The following is an 8,085-nucleotide window of genomic DNA, read 5'->3' as shown; positions in this document are numbered from 1 at the left end:
GGGGCGGGGCCGGGCGGCGGCGGGCGCGGGGAGCCCGCGCGTGGGAGGGCCGGAGCGGGCGCTCGCGTTTGCGCGGCGCGGGGACTTGCCGGTCGGGCAGCCCTGACCCTGGGGCGCCCGGGCGGCGGCTTCCGCGGGGGCCCAGGCCCGTCGGTACCTGGGGGCTCCGCCGGCCACTTAGCGGCCGCGGAGGGCGCGGGCCGCCGGAATCCGGCCACGGGACGGCGTGTGCGGCTGCCCACGGGAGGAGGGCCGGGGCCGTCGAAGGGAGGCCGGGGAGGCTTTGCAGAAAGAACCGTCCCTATTCGCCTTGCCGGGGATCCCTTTTGTAGCCGGGGTAGACGTGACAGTATTCTCCAAGAGATGCTCTCCGCATAAAAATAGACCTTGAAGTTCGCCAAAGAACGGCGATGCTAAAAGCTGGAGTGTTGGTAGCCGGCGGCCAGCACTCGGGGAGGCAGGGGCAGGCGGATCGCTGAGTTCGAGGCCAGCCCGGTCTACAAAGTGAGGCCAGGACCGCCAAGGCTGCACAGAGCAACCCTGTCTCGGAAAACATTTCTATTCTGGAACGTTGGCACCATTCTGGGGACTCCCCAAGTGTGCCCAATCACAGCTAGTCTTGCCAACCCCACATCTGTAAGTGGGTTTCCAGGTTGAACATTCACACTTTACCCTGCCTGACCAATGACGGCCAGTTCCGCTTCAAGTGCCTCAAACCAACCAAGCACCTCCAGAAGGGTTTGAAATGTTGGGCAGCATTATTCAGCCAAGGTAAATGAGAATTTCTACGTTATTGTCTAAACAAAAGGGCTTTCATTTTTCAGTTCCCCAGGTTCGTATGGAAATGTTATTAAACAACACAGAAGAATACTGACCATGTTGCTTATGCGGAATCCAAAAACCTTAGGCCTCCAAATAGTTCAGCTAAGAAAATAATTTTCTCCAAATAAAAAGTCTCTAAAATAACACATATGTTCGGTTTAATAACGACATTTGGAGATCGGAGTGTTTGCGAAGAGTCTACATCAGCAGACTCCCCGAACAGTAGAGAAATTGTCCCAGCCCTGAATGAGCTGTATTTATCAGTCAGCATAAGCAAACACCGAAGATCTGGGCTCCTGGTGTAAGTTAGCCCGCAAAAAGGTGCGACAGGAATCTTTAATTTTACCAGACTTGTTATGAAAAAACAAACGGCCAGTTATTTTTTACTTCCACAGAAGATGGGGGGAGGGGCTTTAAATCCAGCAAAAACATTCCTACGAATTGGCATTTTGACTCATGGGTGATTAAATATTGAGATAGTGCACAAAGAATGTTATGCATTTACTACTTGTAAAAGGCTCCCCAAAGGGCTGGAGAGGTGGCTCAGAGGTTTAAGAACACTCACTGTTCTTCCAAAGGTCCTGAGTTCAATTCCCAGCAACCACATGGTGGTTCATAATCATCTATAGTAAGATCTGGTATGCAGGCAGAATGTTGTTTAAATAATAAATAAGTCTTAAAAGAAAAAGTTCCCCAAAAGTAAAGCAGTACGCATCTTAAGTGGTTAAATTTAGAGTCAGGGGTTGTCTCTTGGCCAAGCAACACTAGGGAAACCACATTTCTAAATACTGTTTTCATATAGTGCCTTGAAAATGAAATCTGTTTAGAAAGAGGCTTGAATTTAAATTCTAGATCTTCAGAGATCCTATAGAGTTTCCTGCTCCGTGAAAATGAGCTCATTTGACAAATCATGGGATAAGGAAATAAAACCCGAGGTTTTTCATGACCATAAAGCAGTTTTGTGTTTCTTTTTACATTCAGCACACACACACACCCACACACACGGTGGGGGGAGTCTCTTTTTCTATTTGACCTTTTTTTAGTTTAAGATTTTTAAATTTTTATGTGTATCGAGCGCGCGTATATGGCTTAGTGCCTGTGGAAGTGGGAAGAGGGCATGGGATCCCCCAGAACTGGAGTTATAGGTTATGAGTCAACCCAGGGACTCTGCTCTTAACTACTAAGCCGTCTCTCCAGGCCCGGACGACTTTTGACCCCATAGCAGATTACTGTCCTATTCCATAATGTTGCTATCTATGTTGCGTGGCAGTTTTACAGAGTAAAGCTTTCCGACATTTGGCAGGGGTGGGTTTGGAGGAGGACGAAGATGGGAGCTGGGAAGTTAGGTGTAGGCGAAGAGAAACAGGTCCAGGGAGGTAAAGCAGAAGCCTGTCGGCCGGAACCTGAACTACGATGTTCTCCAAGGGCCTCGAGTTTTCTTCAGCCCGTCTTCCTACCTCCTCATAGGAAAAAGAGAAAAGTTCATTTTGTTTTAACTGGTCTCGTGTCTCGTGGGCAAACCCCGGGCCTCCACCGTGCTTGGTAAGAGCCCAGCCACTAGCTACAGCCATAGCGCCTGTGCAGTAACATTCTAGTAAAATCAAGCAGAGCCAACGCCTGCCCTGATGTTTGAGTGCAGCGGGGGTTTTGGTTTCTTTTAAATCTCTTATGTCATGTAAACACGTTTTTGTTGTAATCCCCAGTGTGGGATATGGGGCTGCTTTAGTTTGTCCTAAAGGCTGGTCACAGCCTCGGGGCTCACAGGGGGTGTGGTCTTTGCGGGCCGCACAGTTTAATTCTGAGGACTTGGAGACAGTAGAAACACCAGGGCCCAGAGAGGGCAAGAAGAGCCGTTGAGGGTCACTGGGGGTGGAGGGGCGGCTTCGGGGAGACATGGGCGAGGGGGCTGGAGAAGGAAGGGGCTGCTGCTGGGTGTCCTGATGACTGAGGTGCGGCCCAGAGAACCCTCCTCCGTCAAGAACAGATTTATATTTGGAAGCGCTGATTCCCACCTCGACTGTGAGTGTGGGACAGAGTAGAGGAGCAGCGGCCCTAACATCTTGACGTAATGAGCTGTGTCAGCCACTCACCATGAGCACTGTCCAATAGGGGATGGCGTGGGTGGGCGTCGCTGTGTTGGTTTCCGGGAATGGGGCTCAAGCCCACCGCCTGGCTGAGGATACAGCGGCCCACAGTGGAAACTATAAAATATTAACTGAGCTGAAGATTGGCAGTGAGTGCGGCCGGGCTTTAGTGATTTCTGTCATTTCTTCCGCGTGTTCCTTATTTAAACAATGGTGCAGCACAGTTTGTTATAAAGAAACCGCGCTAGGAAAGAAAAGTTCTGTGCCATGCCTGAAGAGCTGCGCCAGAATCTAGACAACAATCGACCGCTGGACCGCGGCCCGCACTCAGTATTGGCTCCCATCTATTCATCTCAGTCTTAGGCCACCCACAGGGAAGAGGAAAGGCCATCACTGTTAGCAGTCGCCAGTTACTGGCTAGGTTTAACAATAAGGCTTTTTTGAATTTAAATAAAATTAGACAGTGTTAACTGGAAAAATATATTAAGTTATGAGAGGAACTACTAATGAATGAGTCACCTAAAAGTGAATATGGTTTCCTAATACTGGAGGAAGAGAAAGACTTCATTCTTTCCTGTTGCCAAACGCTGCTATTAAAGAACAGGAAGTTTGCTGAAACAAGTCAAGAATTTAAATTGTGACTTAGGCTTTTATTTCTTCAGAGTTGCTTTTTAAATTGTATCTGATAGTTATATAGCATAACACCAACAATCCTTTGAAGTAACTGAGATGTTGGAAAACAAAACACCTCACATTGCAGATAGTTGCCTCAGGAGCTGATAAGCCAATTCTTGGTTTTTAAGTCATCAGGCTCAGAAGAATGCAAGTTGATCACAACATGTGTTGTTGGTTGACATCTATCAACAGTTTCTCTTTAGCTCTCCTTTGAAAGTTGAGGAGAGCCGGTCCTTCCTGTGACAGCACCTGATACTTCTTCCTTTCTCCTTTTAACCAGAGGAACCTGCTGGCGGGAAATTGCGACACCCATGGATTTTCGTGTCATGTGTCAACTTCTGTTTACACACCTCTTTACACACCTCTTTTGATTTCCAAGGCGGAGGACTGGTTCCCTTTAGTGTGCCAGCCAGGGATAAACATAAAGAACTACCGTATGTGTTGTTAGGCTTTTAAATTAAATGTAAATTGCTATGTGAGCATAGTTTAGAAATGTTCTTAGAAGCTCACTGAGAAACAGCACATTCCTCACTAAACTAAGAATAAATATTATTCCATTTTATCCGAGTGATGTGTATCTAGGTGAGTAAATTATTTTTACTGACTTTGAAATACACAAATAGAAATGCTATAATATAGACAAGCATACAGTATAATTCTATTTTTTCTCCTTCAACCACACTAAAGGTTCCCTGTTGTACATCCCATCAAACAACCTGCCCGACTTGACGGTTTTCCAAACATCTCTACCTCCAGTCTAACTCGTTAAACGCCCTGTGAGTCCAGCAGTGGGAAGTGTTAAACAAAGAGCTCCTGTCCCTAATCTAAAGAATTTAAGAATTTTACACACACCTCACTAGATATTGAGGAGATCTTCTTTGGTTGAGGCTTAAATAATTGGGCAATTACATCATTAAATGAGTAATGTTATTAGGAAATAAAAGTGACTTTCACTCTCTAGAATGAAAAGGAGGAGAGTTAGAATATTTAAATGAAAGACATAGAAAAAAACATTAAGGTCTGGTGCTATTTTTAATTGAATTTTATTTCAATGTAAGGATGAATGACTTTAAAAAAAAAAACCCAAACAAAGTAGTACCAGAATGCCCACAATAAAGAGTGATACTCTGCTGCCCCATCTTTCTTTACTCCAGTCTTGAACCATTGAGAGACCATTTTTCTTGTGACAATTTTCTCTAGATCTCTAAATGTTTTCATTGTTATATTTATTTCATAAATTGTATTTCTGAGTTCTAGATTTTAGGCATTATATTTAGAGTTCATAAAATAATAGGTAGAAACCTCGTTCATATCCCCACCTTGTCTTTTTTTCATTTTTTAAAATTAAATTCTCTAAATTCATAGAGTATACTCCCCAATATTTACTATTTATAGGACAAAGACAAAACAGTGCTTGAATGGAACACTGGGATAACCTAGAGGAAATCTGAGCATGTATTTTAGACTTGGTAAAGAATTGTTTGCTTTTAAAACACTTATAAAATTATTAAGATAACAATGAATGGAAACTAATAGAGGGAATGTTAAATATTTACTTCATATAATAACAGATAAGTCCTTTTAAGATATTAAAATCAGAAATTTGAACTTATCTACCTGCACTTGAGCTTTCTGATTTCTTCTTTTTGTTTTTGTTTTTTGAGACAGGGTTTTTCTGTGTGGTCTTGGGTGTCCTGATATTAGTTTTGTAGACCAAGCTGGCCTTGAACTCAAAGATCCACCTGTTCTGCCTCCCAAGCGCCAGGATTAAAGGCGTGTGCTGCTGCCCAGCCCTGAATCATATTTTTAAACGTTTATTGTATGTGTGTTTGTGTAGGCCAGAAGACAACTGAGAGCTCATCTCTCCTTCTACTGTATGGATCCCAAGGTCTTGTAGTAGGTGCCTTTACCTGCTGGTCCAGTATTTCAGACCCTGAGTCATATTTTATGTTTCAGTAGCTATATTTATTTTCTGCTCACGATTTTCACATGATAATTCTTTCAAATTCTTGATAGCCATTGTGATCCCCAAAGCTATTCAGTTCCTTCTAATCGCTGGAATTTATGATAATAGAAATTTTACAAATGTGATTTAAGATTTTCAGGTAGAGAAAGTACCTTGGATGGCCTGGGTGGATCCGAAGTGTAGTCACAAGTTCCCCATAAAGCGTAGTCAGGAAGACTGACAACAGAAGAAAGCGATGTGATGATAAGAGCAGAGGCAGAAGGCAACGTCATATAGGTCCACAGGCCGAAGAAGGAGGACATCCTCCTGTGCTCATTACTTCTCTCCTGGCTGTGAGCAGATGCTCGATAGGAAGCAGCTGACGGGAGGAAGGGCTTCTTTTGCTGAATAATTTGATGTACAGCCGATGATAGTAGAGAGGCCACGATGGTGGGAAGGAGGCTGCTCGCTTACATCTTAGCACAGGAAGCCCGGCCAACCCGTTAATATCAGGGCCCACTCCCCTCCCTCCCTCCCTCTGACTAGGTTCCACCTCCCAATGATTCCAACTCTCCCACAACAGCACCAACAGCTAGGGACCTCGAGTTCCAACATAAGCCTGTGAAGGACATTTCATATGTAAATCATGATATTCTCATATGCTCATGAACATCTCATACTGCAAAATGCATTCAGTCCAACTTCAAAGGTCCCTTTGACAGCAGTCTTGCAGTGTCAACCCTTCAAAAAAGTCTAAAAGTTTGAGCTATTTTTAAAAAAGATTTACATACTTCCAACCTACAATAAAACAAAGTAACCATTGCCATTTCAAAAGGGGGTGGGGCAGGATTTTGGTAATGGCAAGAAAGTATAGAACAAGAAAACAGCTGAGAGTGAGCTGTCCCAGAAGCAGAAAGACACACACGGTATATACTCACTCATATAGACATATAATATAGGATAAACCTACTAAAATCTGTACACCTAAAGAAGCTAATCAAGAGGGAGGACTCTGGCTAAATGCTCAATTCCCATCCAGGAAGACAAAGAGGATGGACATCAGAAGAAGGAGAAAACAAGGAACAGGACAGGAGCCTGCCACAGAGGGCCTCTGAAAGGCTCTGCCCTGCAGACTGTCAAAGCAGATGCTGAGACTTATGGGCAACCTTTGGGCAGAGTGCAGGGAAAATAGTAAGATCTGGAGAGAACAGGAGCTCCACAAGGAGAGCAACAGAACCAAAAAGTCTGAGCACAGGGGTCTTTCCTGAGACTCATACTCCAACCAAGTACCATTGATGGAGATAACCTAGAACCCCTGCACAGATGTAGCCCATGGCAGTTCAGTGTCCAAGTGGGTTACATAGTAATGGGAAGAGGGACTGCCTCTGACATGAACTGATTGGCCTGCTCTTTGATCACCTCCCCATGAGAGGGAAGCAGCCTTACCAGGCCACAGAGGAAGACAATGCAGCCACTCCTGATGAGACTTGATAGACTAGAATGAGAAGAAAGGGGAGGAGGACCTCCCCTATCAGTGGACTTGGGGAGGGGAAGAGGTGGAGAAGAGGGAGGAAGGGAGGGGTTGGGAGGGGAGGAGGGAGGGGGCTACAAGAGGGATACAAAGTGAATAAAGTGTAATTAATAAAATAATAATAATAAAAACAGCTGAAACCCAACAGGGAAAACATGAAACCAGTAGACTCTACGCTTAGCATCTTCAATGTTTGGTAGCATTGTCTGCGCTCCAAAGGCTTGGTTCCCCCACCCCTCCAGGCCTGCTGCCTGCCTCCCAAGGGGCCTCTCTGGAGGCGAGCCCTGCAGGCGTCCTCAGATTTCTGGCGTTCTGATATCCTGCACTCTCTACGGAAGCGTCACCTTCACAGCTTCATGCGCAGTCCTTTTGGAAACGGTGCAGAGGATCTGATTCTGCTACACGTTGTCTAGCCTCAGGAGGGTTCTGGAACCTTGAAGTGCTTCTCTGGAAACCTCTCCCTCTCACAGTCTGAACTCTCCTCCAGCGCCTCCAGAAGCAGGCAGCACTTCTGACACTGAGTCACAGCTAGAGAAACGCATTCTAGACTGGTGAGGGAATTGATCTATGTTGTCCAGAGCCCCACTTTGTGATGGTGTGTAGAAAACAAGGACAGGTGCCATTCCTGAGAAACTTCAGAAAACAGGCAAAAAAAAAAAAAAAAAAAAAATCCATTTAAATATGTATAAAAATTGAAAACAAATTCACAGTCTAACAGGTTTTTGTTGTTTTAATTGACAAATGTGTTGTTGAAGGGATATGGCCATAGCTTAGTGAGCAGCTGCTTGCCTTGAGTGCATGAAGCGCTGGATTCAACTTCCACCACCTCAAAAAAAATATAAAAGCAACAAAGGAATTGAGTATGATAGGGCAAATTGATTTTTAATCTAATTGAGCTGTTTTCTAGAAATCTTTTCTCCTTTGTTTGTAAGGAAGAAACTAATTTGTAAAGTGCAGGTGTGGTTTTGGATCAATCAGAACAAATCTGTGTTGGAGACTATTGGAAAGGCGATCACCTGCAAATATTC

The sequence above is a fragment of the Psammomys obesus genome, unplaced genomic scaffold (assembly GCF_907164565.1).
Source record: "Psammomys obesus unplaced genomic scaffold, mPsaObe1.curated_primary_1811, whole genome shotgun sequence".
Lineage (NCBI taxonomy): Eukaryota > Metazoa > Chordata > Mammalia > Rodentia > Muridae > Psammomys > Psammomys obesus.
The sequence above is the reverse complement of the archived record's forward strand: the minus strand, read 5'-3'. Positions refer to the sequence as shown.